Raw genomic sequence first — 20,452 nt, forward strand, 5'->3', positions numbered from 1 at the left:
TTTACATAATAAAGGACAAAAGCCTGCCATACCTTTTACGTCATTATTTAAAGCATTTAACGATTTTGAAGTAAATTAAAGCAAATGTACTCTTCTCAATGTATAAATTAAGTTGGAACATAGCAGACTTAGTAAAATATACAAATCTAAAGACTTTATAACATCATATATTTGGAACCATGTGAAAAAGATAATTACTTTTCAATTTAACTTATAAAAACATAATTTTTTATCTGAACAGAAAGAGAAAATATTTTGAAATTGTTATAAAGAAGTATCAATAAAAAAGCATTACAATTAAGTTTACACAGTATTACTGTCTGAAATAAAGTATGTTCGTAGTCAATTTTGAAAGAAGACTTTAAATTTTTCAAATGATGAATTGACAAATATTTGAAAATAGATTATCTTTATTTTTTTAATAGCTATAATTAAAACTCTTCATTCTTCTTTTATTAAACATTGTAGTTAACTGAGGAGCTAAATGCTTCTGACAAAGAGCAAATGACGTGTTCTTAATTCTTAAATTTTATACTGGGGTTTGAAGGGAATAAGATACTTCTTTCAATATCTTCACAAACACCTTGAAACTCAAAACTGATACCAATCAGTAATACATGTTGCCATCTATATTGAAATATACATTAAGAATGGTGTAGAAACAGAAAACCAATTGAGGTATGCAAGAAGCGCCACAGTATGCCCCCAGATGGCTCCAACTGGAAAAATTTCACCATCCTCTTTAGAATATTCTATGGTAAGTGTTTCTCCTGGTTTGAAGGTGATAACATGTGAAGTTCTTGGTACAGTCTTGGAATATAGAAGGTGAGCAATACACATTATCTTTGTTCTTCAACGCCTTGTCCCTGGAATGCTGGTAAGGGAAATTTGGAGTGTACATATCTGATTAGTTTAGGAGGTGATGAAATGTGCAGCATGGGTGGGTCTCTGAACATCTCAAAAATACAGGTTGGGTTACTTGTGAACTACTTCATAAGTTTCTGGGTAAGGCTAAGTAATGAATATAGAGGATTATAAGATATATAGTTCCCTGTGACATACCCAAAGGGAAAGAGAGTGACAGGAAGGAATGACAAATGGGATGAGTAATTACAGTATACAGTTGCAGTCTTGGATTAAGAACCAAATGAAATTCTGGGACTCCCCAGTACTAACTGCAACACCTTATTCATTGCTTTGAACGTGGATGCGCAAATATTTGTAGAGCAATGGAATAATTTTTCTTTTAACTCTAAGAAATTAGATGACGAATGCAGCACTTCAGTTGTTTATTTTAATAATAACAATAACAGAATTGTTCCCATCTTTGGGTAAGCCTGATCCATTTGAAAATGTTTAAATGTTTACTACCTAGCACACAATCTTTTTGGCTAACATCAGAATCATGACAGATGTCAAAGATACCCAGCTTTGACTGACAGAGGCAGCTATTTTGCTGGTGAGAACACTGGAGAAGAAACTGTTAGACCTAGGATGTAGTTCTGGATCAGTCACTTTCTAGCTATTTGGCCTTGGACAAGCTACAACTCTGACTTGCTTTTCTCATCAGTAAAAATGCCAGTTCTGAAAATGTCAGTAGCATCAGATGATGTAAAGTGTTTTGAAGAGCTTTGAAAACTATGAAGGGCTACAGCAATGTAAGTATTGGAATTAACCCGTGTTCAAATAATTCATTTTATCGTATTCAGCCAATGTCTATACCAGTCCTTTAGCTCAGGGGTCCCCAACCCCCAGGCAGTGGACCGCTATCGGTCCGCGGCCTGTTAGCAACCCGGCCGCACAGCAGGAGGTGAGTGGCGGGTGGGCGAGTGAGCCAAGGTTCATCTGCTGCTCTCCATCGCCCCCATCATTGCAGTACCGCCTAAAGCATCACCCCTGCCACCGTCCATGGAAAAATTGTCTTGCACGAAACTGGTCCCTGGCGCCAAAAATGTTGGGGACTGCTGCTTTAGTTAATAATCAGGAATAAAGAAGCTATACTCTGTTGTGCCTATGAGTGACAGGCATCGTACCAGCACTTTATATGGGCACTATATATATATATATATATATATATATACACACATATATCTCTGTGTGTGTGTATAGATGTGTATGTGTATATATATATATATATATCTCCTCAGCAGCGCTATCATGTAGGTGTCATTACCTTCATATTATAGGTGAGACAAAAGCTCAGTCAGGTAAAGACCACATAGCTAAGCTTAGAACCCAGGCCTTCTTGATTCCAAAGCCCATATTAATTTTATTAAACCACAGTGCCTCCACTCATTCATCCATTATTTATTTAAAGCCATATATTCCACAGTATGTATCAAAATCTTCCCCTGCACTAGGAAATGCAAAGATGGAAACTTACCTTTGCTTACCAGAATGCCTGCTACAGATAACACCCAAAGTTCTTGTGTTTTACAGCACATTTCCACATATGTAGGTGTGGATCTTGCCCAAGTTTACATGGATAGTTAGCAGTAAGTTGAATCTCTGGAGCTCAAACCCGGGTCCTTGGGCTCCCAGCTCGGGATCTTTCCCCCTGACAACATTGCAGCGTTACATGGGATGTGCTGAGGTGCACGGTTCTAACCAGGTACCTGCGTTTTCCCTCCTTCATTCTCCAGACAGCAGCAATTTGAAACCATATCAAACCCATTCTGGATGTCAAAATAAATTAAATCCGTGTTCTTCATCACCTGCCTAGTATAAATCATCACTCACCTTGGGTAGCTGAAACAGTGGCTGAGAAGTTTGATTTATTTTATCCCCTGAGCTGGGTGCTACAAATATATTCCTGATCTCACTTAGAGTAACTATTTTTCCACCTCTTTGGCCACTTCCTACCACAAAGTTTTCATTTTAATTCTCTTAATTTAAAAAAACACGTGCTTTATTTTTAAGTTGTATATAGAACAAGGCATCTAGGAAATAATGCTCTACCAGTCAATGAAATATAATTTGTTAGAATCGTAAAATACAATATAGCAAGTATTTACTGAGAACCTGTGTTGTACTTAGCATTAACAATAATGGTTAGCATTATCTCATTGATTTGGAGATGCAACATCTCATTTAAACCTCTCAACCAGCCTGTGAAGTATCATTATCCCCATTTGGCAGACAGTAAACTGCCCAAGGTCACACAGCCAGTAAGTGGTAGAGTTGAGATTTGCTCTTAGCCCCTACATTACTGAGTTGATAGCCTTAAGCCAGTCTCTATTTAGTTTTTGTTTCTATTTTGTTCAATTCAAGCAACATTTATTGAGTATCTACCATGGCAAGTCCTCAGATTACTTAAGATCTAATGAAAGAAGGTGAACACCTAAACAGATAATCTCAGTGCAATGCAACAAATGCTAAAACAAACAAGGCCATGGGAAACCAGAAAGGGCACAAGAAACTGACTTAAGAAGAAGTAATACCTGAGCAGAACATTGAAGACCAAGAGGGAGCTAGCCAGGAAAAAAAGAACAGGGAAAAAATAGAGATAAAAGATATTATAGGGAGAAAAATAAGGGTAGGGTGGGAGAGACAGGTAAGAGATTTAAGAGAACGTGATATGTCCAGAGAATGACACATAGACTGATGTGACTGGGATGTGGTACCCATAGGAGAGTAACGAGGATGAGAGCCAAGGGCCAGACCACCAAGGGCCATGGATGCTAAGGAGATTTCATCGTTCTTTGTGCACCTCACTGTGATTTACAGAGACCTGAGCAGATTCATAATCTTAGTCAAAAAAGATCAGAATTTAGGTAGCTTTTCCCCTAGTTCTGCTGGTTCAAAGAGATTTTTTACAAAGCATTGCATATATATGTAAAAGTATGACTTCCTGCTTGGCCCAGTAGAGCACCCAGGGCTGGGGGTGGGGGATGAGGGCTCTGTATCCTGTTTCCTCATTAGCCAGCCACATATTTTCCCTCCTGATGACATTACTGTCACTGCTAGAAAGAGCATTATTCACTAGGAACTGGGGGACATCAATTAGCTCCCCAAACAGAGCGGTCATCAGTCACAAAGTGTTCCTGGTCGTTAGTCACCTGGGCTGGGGCAAACCCTCTGATCTCAGGATGACAGGGACGATATTGAACTCCAGCCCTTGGGGCCTCCAACCCTGTGCCCTATTGCCCTCTTTGTAAATAAGATTATTGCTGCTACTGTGTGGTTTGCCCAAAGAGATACAGAAATCCTTCGGGGAGCAAATAAATAAGGACTAAGGGGGAGAATCTCTTAAAACTGTCCAAAGCAACCCAACCTTACACCTGATGCAAATATAATTATTTCATTCATATCGAATAACACAGACTGTTTTTCAATTAGGAGTTTGAGTTTATAAAAGGAAGGGAAAAAACTGAAAACATCTTTGAGTTATGCTGTGGGGAGGGGAATAAAGCTTTAAAATATCCTGCCATCAATCCTTTTCCAGCTTAATTGCATACTTCACAGTTTTTGTCAAGATTCGCTATACCAGTGTTCACAAAATCTACTCAAAGAAATGTTGCATCTTTTTTGGGGGGTGGGGGGAACTTTGCCATACATTTTTTGATAGCTTTTATTTACTTGCACTTATAAAACTAACAGCGATTTTTCCGGTTTGTGCCTCATTCAAACCTCTGATTATTCTAGAAAGGGACAGAGACCTTTTAGCAGTTCAATTCAGCCTCTGATTGCTTGTCTTGTTAAATCCCTCTCTTTCTAACATGGGTGGCTCTGAACAATTTGTCTTACTTCGTCATCCGATGCAAATATTTTCAAGTGTTAATCCTTTCCCACTGGTTGAGGAATTAGAGATAGAAAGCCTTAGAAAATGCCCTCTATTTCCTAACAAAGGGAAAAACCTTATGGATTGCTGCATTATTCACTGACAGTAGATAAATCCAAATATCCCTTTGAATGACCCAGAATAGGACACACTTAACTATAAAACGCCACTGTCTCCCAAGGACAGCCTCTAGGGAGAGATGAGCAAGATGGAGCATGTTGCTGTTACAGCAAATATGAATCAACAAAGATCTTGGTACAAGTTTTCCCTTCTTGAGGCCCCTCCGAGAAGATGGGGGCATGTTTGCTTCCTCTAGAGCCCCAGTCCCAAGCCTGCTGGGTTGAACTCCCCCGCTCTCACAGCCATTGCCATGTCTACATGGAAAGAGGACGGCTGAGTTCACATGTGAGAGAAGGACAGCTGGACAGTGTTTCTTTAGCAGAAATTCTGGTATGTCCCAAAGCATGAGTGCTCTTTGTTCTAATCACATTATGTCCAAGTGGAGGGAAACAGGAAAAGAAATATTGATTCTGAGAAACTGATTATGAAAGTAAATTCTTTAACAAGGTGGCCTCAGGAGATGTCTGCAATAGAACAGGAAGCTTCTTGAGACTTTATTTGCCTACTAACAGACCACTTTTGACAGTTTGAAGCTAGAAACAAGCAACACTACGGTTAAAATGCAGTGGCCACCAATGAAATCGGCTTCCATGGCTCTCCTTATGGAGAGCCTGGCCTTCTTAAAGTTGAAGGACAACCAAAAGCACTTCCAGGGCTGCTTCTAAGGATGACTAAGCATGTAACCAATGTATGACCTCTCATGTTAGTTGCAAAGAGGGGAATGTATACCAATGCCTGGAAACAGTCGTGAACCAAGGGACTTGGCCACAAGGCTTAGTGCCATTATTCTCATTGCTGTCATCTCTGACAGTAAATGGAACAAGCCAGTCTAAAGAGCAAGCTCTTTCCTTTGTGTCCAGGGCTAGAATATTCAGATGATAGGCGGTGGGCCAAGAGAAACGAAAACTCTGGGGAAAATCAGCTTTACTCTACCTTAAACTCTTACAAATTTTTTGGCTTATTTTTCATGGTGCTATATGTTTGTGTTGGAACTCTGAAGCCATTTGCACAAAGGACAGCAAAGACGGCAATTATCTGGAAAATGGGAGCTAAAACCACTAGTTTTTTTCTGTAGCTAGGAGAGTAAAAATGAGGCATAAAGAGCAGAAAAGAGTATGTAATTTATGAAGGAAAATGAGCTTATATAACAATTTGGGCCTAATGAAAATTCCCTAGGTAAGTGATTAAAGTATTTGCAAAGATATTAGATTTAGAAACTTAAAAACAAACAGGTCTTTCTTATCCAAATATATGTAAACACACTAACCAACAGATTTGACATTACATAAAGCGGAAGCTTCTAAATCTGGCTGTATAAACTTGTCCATTTGCTTTTCTCCCATAGGCAGAGAATGAGTGTTCAAAAATTGTAGGAACCTAACCAGGTGTGGCCCATTAAAAGCCTCATGTCAAATTTATGATAGGCACATCTCACCTCTGAACGTGGAAACAGCCACACAGCTTCTCATGTTCCCGCAAGAGGATGAGTTCATTCATCTATCAGGTAGTCAGTGAAAAGCATCTTGGCAGATTTAGCTATACAGGTGTTTTAAGACAACTTGATAGATTCAAATTCAAATTCATAAAAAAGACAAGTGGGGAGGGAATTATTTCCTCACAAAAATACTTTGCAACTGCAAAAGAGCTCATAGCAGGGTGTGCCTTGAGTTGTCAACTCCTCTGCTGGATTTCAAATGTAACTAAATGTTCATAAATCCCATTTTTTAAAAAGATTATTTTTTTTGAAGTATAGTTGATTTACAATGTTGTGTTAATTTCTGCTGTACAGAAAAGTGATTCAGTTATACATATATATATTCTTTTTCATATTCTTTTCCATTATGGTTTATCACAGAATATTGAATATAGTTCCCTGTGCTATACAGTAGGACCTTGTTGTTTATCTGTTCTATATATGATAGTTTGCATCTGCTAATCCCAAACTCCCAATCCCTCCCTCCCCTACCCCTCCTCCTTGGCAAACACAAGTCTGTTCTCTATGTCTCTCAGTCTGTTTCTGTTTCGTAGATAAGTTCATTTGTGTCATATTTTAGATTCCACATATAAGTGATACCATATGGTAATTGTCCTTCTCTTTCTGACTTACTTCACTTAGTATAATAATCTCCAGGCCCATCCACGTTGCTGCAAATGGCATTATTTCGTTTTTTTATGGCTGAGTAGTATTCCACTGTATATATGTACCACATCTTCTTTATCCATTCATCTGTCGATGGACATTTAGGTTGTTTCCATGTCTTGGCTATTGTGAATAGTGCTGCTATGAACATAGGGGGATATGTATCTTTTTAAATTATAGTCTTGTCCAGATATATGCCCAGTTCTGGGATTGCTGGATCATATGGCAACTCTAGTTTTAGTTTTTTGAGGAACCTCCATACTGTTTTCCATAGCAGCTGCACCAATTTACATTCCCACCAACAGTGTAAGATGGTTCCCTTTCCTCCACACCCTCTCCAGCATTTGTTATTTGTAGATATTTTAATGATGGCTGTTCTGACCGGTGTGAGGTGATACCTCATTGCAGTTTTGCATAAATCCATTTTTAATAACTTTTCAGAAGTAGCAATATTATTCAAAAGGAGATGTTCCTATAGTTTAAAACTTTTCACCCTTCCTACCCTCTAATCCTACGCAGGTGTTTCTTGCATCCTTCTGTATTCTGTAACACGGAATAGTTTGCATGGATAGATATAATAAACTGAATATGTTCAATTCCTCAGGGCATAAGACCCCTCTGCAAACTTGAAATTGTTAGGAATGTAGGCAAACCTCGGCTCTTCACAATTATAGTGAATGGAATAAAGTGAATAATGAAATCCATAAATAATCCCTGGATGTCCAGATCTTTGAGAGCCAAATATGAAACATTCTGTAAAGATTTTTCCACCGGTGCTAACAAGTGGGAGAGGAGGCTGATTAAAGTCTGGCACCTTCTCTCGCTGACCTCTGTCTGCTGACAGAAGTAACAGTCAGGCAAATGGCCAGAGAGAGGACAGCACGAGGTCTGGGGGCGGAGACACTCGGCAGACCACATAATTAACTCCAAAGTAACAGAGAGAAGGCCATAAACAAGGCAGGGGCACGCCAGAGGGGATTTTACCTCCATTTAACAGTGATTTTGTCCATGTCCAGTGGATGCTGAGGCTAAGTGCTCGGCCTTGGACCTCTCCCAAGGCTCTCCAGAAAGGCCATCACCATCAGGCAGCCCCCTGTCTCCCTGGCTCCCCAAAGCTGCAAAGACTCAGTGAAACCACTGTGCTGTCCTGGAAAGGACGGCAGGCCCATGTTCAAGCCTGACTTAGTAGCTGAGTTTGAGCTTGGCTGTACTTCTTTCCTGCCCCATAGATGAGGCCCCAATACTTGTTTTCCTGGCTGCTTTGCAGAACCAATGGGCTAGAACTGTGATTAAATGGGATCATTTCTGTGGCTACATGTTAAGTCTGTCAAATGCTGTATTCATGTAAGATTTTTTTTTGGGAGGGTTTAGAAAATGAGACGGCATTGCAAGTCATGTCAAAGGGACTGGCTGTCTTCCCACAAGCTTCCGATAGGGTCCAATCCTTTTGTTCTGTCTCACCTCCTCTACCTACTTCCAAGAGCTCTGACAGCCTGAAGGGGAGTGTGGTGTTTGTAGCCAGCACTGAAAAGAAAAGGGGCAAACCTCTGCTATGTAGCTGAACTGCTGGGAGAATTCTTTTTAAAATATGATTCTGTCTTCTATGATCAAATTCAATGCCACCTAGCCAGAGCCTCCCGGGTGATGCAGTAGCTGTCAATCTCCGTGCACAGAATTCACATATAAAGTCAAACTCTTTGCAATAGATATTATTTTCTCCCAAAGATCATATACATGCAAAAAACTGTAGACACTGAAAATAAATAAAATAGATGATTCCCAGTGGTCTTAGGGTTATACTTGAAACTTCTCCATGTAATTGATAACACTATTTCAGTATCGATCTGAGATCCAATTTGGGGAATCAATTTTGGGAATACAGATTGAAAAACTTAGCTTGTCCATTTGACTTTCAAAAACAGGATTGTACCATGATTCCTAGCTGTCAACTATCCCATTATGATGTTTTAGAGTAATTGCTTATTGCTACCTTGTTCTTGATTTTTTAGCCAGGCTAAAGCCCTGTGCAAAGACCAAATTGTTTTACTCTGTTCCTTAATGATAGTTGACATGAGTCAACAGAATCTGATTATTTGTTGATTTATGTGTTATTCATTCAACAAACACCTGTGCAAATCTATTGCCTACACTGGGGAAACAACTCAAAGCCTCTTGGAGGTTACATGGTTCTGTGATAATTTATAGTATGTAAGTGATCCCCTATACTCAGAGGTCTACAATTCCTTGGACTTTGAATATCTATTAGGTTTGAGCCAACATTCACTTCTCCCTCCAAAAATGACTCTCTTTACCAAGTCCCATGAGATATGAAGTCATTTGTAAAGATGTTAGGATAGAGAAGTCTAGGCGACATGAGACTTCCTGCTAAGAAACAGTATTGATTCTCTGCATTTTATACCGTACGGGACTAGTTTGCAAGGCAGCAAAAGATGGAGGATGTTGACTCCCCAGATGAGATGAAGGGATTGAGTGGCTGCTAGGAGAAGAGAAGCTGTGATTTCTCCAATTAGAAATGAATTCAGATTAACAAGATCCTTTATTAGACTGCAAATGTCCTCATGACATATTGAACTCATCATCATTTATACCTTAGTGTAAATATTCTAAAATAATAGCTTCAATTATATGTATTTGTTAATAATCACTTTTACTTCACTTACCCTGGGCTGGGTGGGCTAAATGATAATAATAATTTACCATCCTAAATGATAATAGTAAATGATAGGCTATGATACTATACTGTAAAGCCTATGTTTTCAATAATATACGTCTATCATGTAGATTCTGATCTACTGTCAATTTCCCCCTCGGATCAGACATGGACACTTCTGGTAATTCTCCTGGGCATGTCTTGATCTCATTTGTACGAAGGCCAGGAGGCTGCTTTCACCACCTCCATCTAATAATGCCTTTTAAGCTTCCAGAGTTGCATCAATGAAATAAGTGTTTATTCTGAACTGGGAATTTCAGTTTCTAAATAAACATTGTAGTAGGTCATTGTTTCTGAATAAGATGTTTGAAAGATGATTTTGATAGGCTGCAACGAGAGACGTTCTGTATCTTTTTAAAGTTAATAATAATGCTATTGTTTATATATATGACATTTTCTTCTTTGAGGAAAGTGTTTTCCAATAATTTATTAGTTTCACTCAACTGAATGCATTTGCCCTTTGAGCTCCATGGTTCTTACTGTAGGCATGTTCTTCTATTTCCCAGTAATAACTGGTGTTATGTCAGAATCTTTCTGCTTTAATTGATATAATTCTTTGACCCAAGGAAGCCAGAAGCCATGTACAAACACACTGCTTTTTAAAAGCCCATCAAGCAATGGCCATTACCTGCCATTTACACATGTAGACACTGCAATTTACAAATGTTTAGAGGAGAATCACTGGAGAATTCCCTCCCTTTAAAGTCATGTGCAAATACACAGTAGATCTGGGAATTAAAGTGTTCTAGCCATACTAATGTCTTTTTTAAAAGATACAGAGATGGTGAGATGGGGAAAGTGAGTGGAGACTAGAGGGGAGAGAAATAGTCTAATGGAATTCTTCCAGATTAAACCAGTACATTGAAAATTCCCTCAATCTCACTGCATGCCTATCTGAACTTTCAGGATAATTGAGGTTAAGTGCAAATTTTAGAGAACAAAGGCTCCTCCACCTGTGACAGGTTATTCTGCAAAAGGCTGGTACGTCCTTTTGTCCACAAATCCAGAGACTCAGAGGCAGTTAAATTTATGGAAGTTTAGCTGATTAAGAATAGAGGTTCTGGAGTCAGAGTGCCTGAGTTCAAACCTTGGGCAAATACCAAGTGGGACCGTGGACCTATGGAATCCTCCATTTCCATTGACACTTTGTCATGTCATCAGGAGCACTTTTGATTTGGTTCTAAAACAAACACCAGGGGCTTCCCTGGTGGCGCAGTGGTTGAGAGTCTGCCTGCCGATGCAGGGGACACGGGTTCGTGCCCCGGTCCGGGAAGATCCCACATGCCGTGGAGCGGCTGGGCCCGTGAGCCATGGCCGCTGGACCTGCACATCCGGAGCCTGTGCTCCGCAACGGGAGAGGCCACAACAGTGGGAGGCCCGCGTACCACAAACAAAAATAAAAAATAAAACAAACCGCAGGCACACTACATTTGAATCTTAGGGATCCCATATTCATTCCAATATTCTGGCCACACACACAAAAGGTTTTCCATCTGTCAATCACTTTCTTGTTAAGAAAAGGTCAATGTCTCCACTTGGGAATGTACTTTAAGACCACATATAAATGCTGCCAAACAGACAGCCCCACCCCTACCTGTTGGCTTTGAAATGACCCAGAGCCCGATTCACCCCTCCACCTCTGCCCACCCATCAAAACGCCTGGAGTCCCCAGTGCAGAACACTAAGGGAGGCCTTCTTATAGGCTACTGAGCATTTCCTTCCATTCTAGGGATGTAGAAGTGTATAACAGCACTACACTCTTAGTGAAGGTATACATCTTCCTTTCTCCTTCTGCATCCTTCTCCCAACCCACTGCTCATGACCAAACTTTGCCTTTAGTGACCCTACCATTATAGGAGATGGATGTAGTCTTGGCATCCAAATGCATTCCTTCTCATCCTTTATAGATAGGGATTATGCCTAGTTAAATCAGCACTATTAATGCTACTCTACGGGCACAGCATGTCTTGACCTGGTTACCCAATGACCATAGATAACAAGATGTTGACTTCCCTGGTGGTCCAGTGGTTAAGACTCCAGGCTCCCAATGCAGGGGGCAGGGGTTCAATCCCTGGTTGGGGAACTAAGATCCCGTGTGCCATGCGGCACGGCCAAAAGAAAAAAATATAAGCTAATGTGATAACAAGATGTCTATAGGAAAACTTCCTCCAAATGCTGAACACCTTACAAACCAACCTGAGGGATGAAAATTTCCTCTAGACTAAAAAGATGCTGTGTTTATGTGTTTAGCCTCAAAGGTGCTGTGTTTATCTGGAACTGTTGCTTAAATTTCCAGTGAGGTCAGCAGCCTGACTTGCATTTGAGGTGGACAGTCCCAGTCATGGGCGAAGAACAAGCCACCACTCTGTCTCTCAACAGCTGTAACATAGAACTGTCCATTTGCTCCAGCCTGACCTGGACCTGGGGGAACCCTGGGCAGGCGAATCATTCGGCCTTCCTTGGAATCAACTTTCATTACGTATTTCTTCAACATATATTCAAGATAAAGGTTGAGCATCATTTGTGGGAGGAGGGTCAAACTGGAAGACCACAGGTAGTATTGTCCTAATTTGTATTCCCAGTCACAAACTAAAAGCCCTGCAATTAACTGAACCTACTTTCTTTAGAAGGTACTTTATGACCGACCACTTAAGTGCTTCAAGTAGCTTACAAGAGGCCAGATAGTGGGCACGACGCAGAATGAATTCTCGGCAGTCAGCCCTTGTGTATGGCTGGCCCTCACTCCTGGTCTTGGGTAGGGACCCTCTCCTTGCTCCTTTGGATGACCGTGGAGCCCCCTGCCGGGGACAACAGGCCCATATTCTATTTCCCTGAGGGTAGTAAAGAGGCGAAATCAAAGAGACTGTAATTAGCTATTGATTTCTTTCTTACCAAAATTCTATTTAAAAAACAAGGTCTTTTAAACTTAAATTAGTCCTCAGAACAACCCATGAAAGACTGAAAGCACAAGAAGAGTACCCAGAATTTTCAACGGCTCCATTCCAGGTGCTGTTAGGCTGTTTCCAACTACAATAAAGAGCTCCTGCCGTGAAATTTAAAGAAATAAAAGCCTAGGGCAGTGATTCTCAAACTTTAGCTTGCGTCAGAATCGGAGTATTTGTTCAAACACAGATTGATGGGCTCTGTTCACAGTTTTCGGTTCAGCAAGTCTGGGATAGAATCTGAGAAATGGCATTTATAACACGTTCCCAGGTGATGCCTCGCAACACAATGCATTTTCTCTGCCTCCTTTTCATATTTTAATATTCTCTGTCTCCTTTTGATATTTGTCCTCCCTTTTAGAATGTAAGTTTCTCGAGGGAAGGCACTAAGTCTGTCTTGTTCATTACAATAAACCTAGTTCCTTACACAGGGTCTCAAGTATTTGTTGACTGAATAAATACCATGATATTTATGACTTTGCTGTTTGCATCCATCTTTCTCAAAATCCTCCCTGTCTTAATAAGAATGGTAGTTATAATAACAAGGGCCAGTGTTCATTAAAACGTACTAGAGGGCTTCCCTGGTGGCGCAGTGGTTGAGAGTCTGCCTGCCGATGCAGGGGACGCGGGTTCGTGCCCCGGTCCGGGAAGATCCCACATGCCGCGGAGCGGCTGGGCCCGTGAGCCATGGCCGCTGGGCCTGCGCGTCCGGAGCCTGTGCTCTGCAACGGGAGAGGCCACAACAGTGAGAGGCCCGAGGACCGCAAAAATAAATAAATAAATAAATACTAGAAACTGTGCCAGGTGTTGACACACATAATCTCATTTAACGATCACAACAACCTTCTGAAGGTTTCGTATTGTTCTTCTCCATTTTACAGTTGAAGAAACTGAGCTATAGAGAGATTAAGTAATTTGAGACAGGTTATATTACTAGTAAATTTCAGACCCAAGATTTAACCACGAAGTCTGGCTCCCGGTTCCTAACTGTAGTACGACTGTACTTTCCTTCTACCTCTCTGTAAAAATCACTATTGCTATTCACGACCTACCCTTGTCTACTTCTCTACCTTTTCCTTCACCTCACACCCGGTGGCCCAGACTTACCGTGTTGTTTTACCATGCACCTTCTACTTTTAATGGCTTTCCCTCTTTATGGGTCTGGAAAATACCCACCCATATTTCAGGCCTCAGTTCAAGGATCTACAAAGGCTTTTCTGTGCCCTCCACCCAACCGCAATAGATAGACTTGATCACTCCCTCATTTAAGCCTCCTTGTAGCCTATTCATCTGTAACATTTTATTGCTTTTTTTGCACTATTGTGGTCTGTCCTAGAATATGAGTGCCTCAAGGTCAAGGACTGCATCTTAACTGGTTTTGGTATCTTCAGAACTTAATATAGACCTTCATAGTGGGCATTAATAAATATTACATAAAAGTTCCTTATTCTCATAATATTTATCATTATTGTATAATATAAAAACATCTATTTCTGATACATAACTTCTCATCATACTCATATGTACCCTTTTTAGCATTTAAACATTTTAATCTCTATTGTTTTCATTTCCAGAAGTTCTATGCAATTCTTTCAAAAACTACATAGTCTCAATTTTATTATGTTCAAACTTGGGTAGTTTTCATTTGTTTTCATGCCTTCCTTGACTCTCCTTCACGGTGATTCATTTCCTCATGCCGGTTTGCAATTTTTTAATTTGTGAGCTCATCTTCTGCAGGGCCTGTTTTTCCCAGGAGATCTTGATTGCTCTGAACGTGGGAGAAAAGTATAAAGCATTTCTGAGTCCTTTCAGACGTGTTGTCACCAGGGCTTTCAAGTCATTCAGTAGTCCAGAATCAGCTTCTGATGCTAATGTCATGGTTTAAGTTGTCTGCACCAGCCTAGTAGAATTAATGCAGATCACATCTACGTTTCACACAACTCACATGTGGCTTTACATTTCTCATAAGCAGCTCTTCCCCTTTTACCCCCAAAGCCTTGGACAAATAATAAGCTTGATTTCTGAGCTGGTAGGAAAGGTTTTTCTAGATCTCTTTCAACAAACAAGGCAGCTTTTAAGACTCCAGGCTCTATGTGTGGAGTTCTTTTTCAGCACACCCCCCCAGACCTCACAAAGCTCCAAAGCCATGTCTTGGGTCCCCTACCTCTGGAATCTAGAGACGTATCTGATCTGAAACCCACTTGGACAAGTGGTGTCAGCTGCTACTTACTGCTCTGGTTTTGGTTTCTCTCAATTTCTGCCACAGCATTTCCATTTCATTTTTTGAGCTTAGCTCTGTACTGAATAATTGGTGGAAAAATATTTTTCCAGCACTTGAACTTGCATTCTTGCCTTCTTGATCTTCCGTTTTATTGAAAGTCCCGGTTTAGATTTTTAGAACACATTCATATGCTTTCTCACGTGATCCACGAATAACTCTTAAGAAAGACTAGCCAGGTGGTAGGCCCTCTTACACTAGGCAACTCTGTAGGTTGAAATAGTGTAAGAGACTTACCTAAGTGCTCACGAGGAATAAGGTGTCTTGCCAGTTTGAAAAATTCAAGGCTTGTAGTTTTAACCTGATGCTGTTCAAACTGAGACCCAAAAATTCAATCAATACCCAGTGAGGGCAAAGATGGCCAACTTGCTTTTTCATGGGCTCTAGACCTTGGTTTATTCCCCCGGAACCCACCTTGCTCCACACCTCTCTCCTGCATCTTCGTCGTTTCGTCTGAGTATTTTGATGAATATCTACCATTCTCAAATACACTAAGTGATCTTTGCCACCCAGCTATCTTCTGAGCTGTCTCTCAAACCTCATGAATTTACCCAGAGCCTTCTATGACCACAGGAATCACTCTCCCTTACTCAATCACAGGGAGGAGGTTCACTTTCACCCTATATTTTTCTGCATCAACTTCATCCTTTTGCACTCACACATCATTGCTCCATCCACTGAAGAAGGAAATTAGGAAGATAGGTCAAATTTAATCTGCAAAAGAATGATTTTAAGACCTGTGGGTCTACTGAAGAATTACATGCCCAGCATAGAAATCACGCACCTTTTCCTTCTTTGTTGACAGTATTATTATACTCTAGGCTTCCAAGGGGTGAAAACAGTCTTCAAATGCAGCGTGCTCTGAGGTGCCCGGGTCCCGTGAAAAAATAACAAAGCCCATATGTGGAAGACAGTCAGGTTGTCCACTTGGAATTGGCCCCCTCCAATACAAATAGCTCAGGGGCCAGAGGTACCCTAAAAAAGCAGGAGTGAGGATCGGTACCTTAAATCAGAGAATTCACTTTGGCTCATCTACCTCCCTCTCCTTCATGTCTTTTCTCTAACTGAATTCTCTTGGTTCCTTAAATATTTGGTTTTGCATCTTGGTTTTCTGTTGTTGTTGTTTGTTTTGTTTTGTTTCATTTAGACTTGTTTAGGTTAGTGAGTTGCTTCCAGCTGTTTTCCTTGGTCCTGACTACCATCCCTTTGGGAACACATTCTAGAAATTTCTCATCATCTTGAAAACCTCAAGTGACAATACGAAACATTCTGTTAGCTGGACCATAAAGGGCCTCAACCCCATGTTCCACATAAGAAGGGAGATCAAACCCTTTTGATCTTTGAGCACCAATGAAATACCGACAGAACAGGTAGTGCAAATGTATACGTAAATCCTATACCAAACATTTTATTACATATTCTGAATCAACTAAGAGCAAATGTCAGATCTGCACACTAGACTGAGAAATTCTGCCACCTCAAAAACCTCCTAAAGCCAATAAAAAGTCCTACTAGCTTCAAATTTCATTACAAGCACAGGAAACAGAAAATATTTACGAATGGAAATCAGAAGGATAGGCATTCCTGAGGATTTGCTTCAAAACATCTTGTTGATTAGTCAGCCTGCACTGTCTCCTTACATTAGGTCAGTGTATGCAAGAGAAATCTATGTAGAAGCACTTGTTTTCCTGAAATTACTCATTGCTAGTAAAAGATGTTTTTGCCAAAATTTGATGTTTAAGGTTCTCCTCTTGTTGAAGATGACGGTTGTCACAGCATGATTGCCAGCAACAAGGGACAGTTCATGCAAATAGTTTCATAGGACCATGGCTGAGATGTTTTTCATTAGTGTCACAGTGTGTTGGGTTAAATACATCCTCCTAGCATGTTATACCTTTACTGCCCCTTCATGGGCTGCTGTGCCAAAAAGAACGAAAGTGTCACCCAGGTGGAATCTGAAGAAATGTTAGGATAGGAAGCTTTTTTTTTTTTTTTACCTTATTATCATCATTATTATCTTTACCAGCGCAAAGCACTCAAAAAGCTTAGCTGAAGCAACTGACAATTCAACTGTTGACAATACACAGTGTTCAGGGGCAAAGGTGACCTAGATGTCCCTGTTGTCATCATCTCCCCGATGATCTCACGTACATATTTCCTTCAGACGGAAGGTGTTAAGAAAACCAGTTTGGGGCATAAGGTTGTTTTTCTTCTCCTTTGGCTCCTATCCAGAGTGATTTCCTTCTGATCATTGGACTCCTTTCGGGGCTCTCTGGCTGTGGTCAGTTAATGCAAGTACCACAGAACCTGATACTTGAGTGGAGAGGGAGTTGGAGGTCGCAGAATATGACAGTCTCATCTAGCAGAAGGCTATTAGGTGCACCTACTGGGGGCCGTGAAGGATATGGCTGCTCCTGAAATCAAATGCTTTCTCTGGGATTTAACATTGCTTTATTCTGAGATGCTGCAGGGCTTCTGTGGCATTGGGCTTTGTTTGAAAATTCAAAGGATTGTCCAATGGCAAGCTTGGCTGAGCTAAAAAAATAATCAATTAAAACCCCAAGTGCTTGAGTCTCTGAAAGCAAGTCACAAATGTCCCTGGTTTGCATCTGGAAAAAAAAAAAAGAAGAGAGATTGAATGTTACTTTAGTATCAAGGACAGCTATCACCTAATGGGGTGAATTCTTTCCACAAAGAAGCTAGAAGCAATGGAAAATGCTAAGGTCTAGCATTGCGTTAGCAGGTTAAACTGAATAATGTGGTCGAAATATTTTATTGTGTAATTCGTTTGATTTTATTGCTTTTTATGGGCTGCACAGATGTGGTGAGAAAGAAGCTGCCTTTCATCAGGTACTGTAGTCCCATCAGTTTTGTTAGTATTTCCACCCCTTGGACCCACTGATTTCCCAGAGAGGTTTTTCCCAAGTGTCACATGTTTTGTTCTTACTTATGCATTGGAGAGATCATCCTCATCTTGCTGTCTCATTTACCACTGCATCAGATTTACCAATATCTGGAAATAACATTACCCACCCAGCACAGTCATATTTCTGTGCTCTGCTCTAGATGTGAATGGTCAGAAATATTCTTCCTGGTAAACTTCTTCAGGAAATAAACATGGAATATGTCACCTTTGCCCAGAGGTGAAAGAGAGGGATACCTCTGAATCAAGCCCTGCTGCCGCCATAAGAGGTGAGGATGCTCTGACACCCTGGAAGGATGACAGCCTTTGCTTGGAGCAGGAGATGTGGCCCCAGGGCTCCAGAAAGCAGGGCCTCACAACACACTCTGCACAGTCCAGTTCTGTTTCCTCCCAAGGCAGAGAAAAAAGCCAACAACAATAATAATTGCTGACATTTATTGAGTGCTTAGGCATGGTAAGTGCTTTATGTATATTAACCCATCTAATCCTCACAACATCCTGTCTCTAGATGAAGCAACCAAGGCATAGAGAAGTTTAGACATGTGTCTAAGGCTACAGAGCTGGCAACAGCAGAACGAGAATTGGTTCCAAGCAGTATGCTTCATGTTCCCGACTCTTCAAATCTGATCGAATCTGCATTGAGTGTCATCATCTCTGATGCAGAACACACAGCTGCTTAAAAGAAAGAGGGTCATAAATTGAGCTGGTATTTTGAAGACACACACCAAGTCCTAGATCCTGTGACAAACAGCCGTGCCTTAAAAAAAAAAAAAAAAGGATAAAAGTCCTGATCCCTAAGAGCAGCTGTCTGACAGAGCAAGTCAGGTGCGATAAAATAATATTGTCATGATTGATGGTGGTGGTGGTGGTGGTGTGTGTGTGTTTGTGTGTGTGTGTCTGTGTGTGTTTAAAAGAGAAAGGCGTGGTCCAGTTCCTGTCAGATTTGTTTTCCAGTAGAGTCCTGGCCTTTCCTTCACAATGGGCCCTGAAGTAGCAGATGACAGCTGACATTTCAATCAGTTTGATACTCACGGGACACCTCCCCTGCCTTCTCTCCCTTCATTTGCATACTAATTTGCATATAGCTTCATAAGGGATGGACACGTGCCTCTTCCTTAGACCCAGTTATTGTTTTGATTCCTGTTGATTCTCTCACCATCCTTTAGCCCCTTTCTTTCAAAGCACTTGTGTCCTTCTTGTCACCTCAGCCCACCTCTTGCTGGTTGTTGCTTCTAGAGAGCATTCTAATCGCTATCAGGAAAACCTTTTTCTGAATACTTGAGCTCAGACTTCAGGTCCTGAGGTGTCTAGGTACCAGGTTCAGTGTCTCTGCCATTGAGGTACTGAGTTGCATCAGCCCCAATCGCCTGATGACGATGAGTCACCTGAAGGTAGAAGAGGATGAGACAAAGTTCAGGTGAGGAGTCCTAGGAAGAGAAAAACTGAGGTCTCAGACTGGGGAGAAGAATGTGTTGGAGTCATAGTCACCAAATGACCTAGGACACTCAGAAGAGATTCTCTCAGTGGAGGTGATCGGGGTGATGGAAAGTTCCTACTGGTGAGAGAATTCCCAATGTGTTCTCTTCCTTGATAACAATACACCCCAAAGGGCCAGTGTGACCTCTTTGACTTCACAAGGGGTCCCAGGACCTGTAAAAAGAAGGAGGAAGCCAATACTACTGAGGAAGCAGGACTGACTTCATAATTGTGGTGCCTGGTACAAAATGAAAATGCAGGCCCTTGTTACAAAGTTATTAAGAATTTCAAGATGGTGATGACAAAGCATGAAATACAGCAAGGGGCCCTTCTAGGTACAGGACCCTGCACAACTTCACAACTCACACGCCCATGAAGATGGCCCTACTGGGGGATTCCTATAAAAGAAGACAGGGTCTCTTTCTGCTGGAGAGCTGTTTATTTCACAATTAATAATTGAGGTTTGGCCAGTGGGCCCAGTAAAGGTGAAGACGTGATGATGATAGAAATGCTGTTGGAGAACTTGAGGAAAAATATAATTTTTACAAGCAACTGTCAGGCACACACAAAAAATCTGTGATAAAGTCATATGAGCAGTTAATAATCTCCCCAGCTGCAGAAAGCTATCATCTCTGTCTGCGTGTGTATTTGGAGATAACTCCAAATTGAAAGGTCTTACCCTTGAGGCCACTGAGTTAAATTCAAAGGTAGTGGAAAAAAGTGAAAAGAAGAAAGGCATAATTTTGAGAGAGTACATGAAAAAGAAGGAGTTGCTTGAGAGGTGAAAATGAGACAGTGTGCATGTATCTGTATCATGTGCATGTGGGTTTTGTGGGAGAGGAAGGAAGAGAACGGAGAAATGTGAAAAATGCAGATGTATAAGCAAATGGAAAATTAGTATAGGTTAAGGAATCAAAACAAACATTTCATTACAGATCACATTCTTAGGAAGAAAAATGGCTGATCAGTTGAGGGCATGGGTAGGGGTGGGCTAGAACTCTGATGAATCAGTTTGGAAACCCTTAAATTAGTAACTAATGAAAAACAAATTTGCTTTTTACT

The sequence above is a fragment of the Phocoena phocoena genome, chromosome 12 (assembly GCF_963924675.1).
Source record: "Phocoena phocoena chromosome 12, mPhoPho1.1, whole genome shotgun sequence".
Lineage (NCBI taxonomy): Eukaryota > Metazoa > Chordata > Mammalia > Artiodactyla > Phocoenidae > Phocoena > Phocoena phocoena.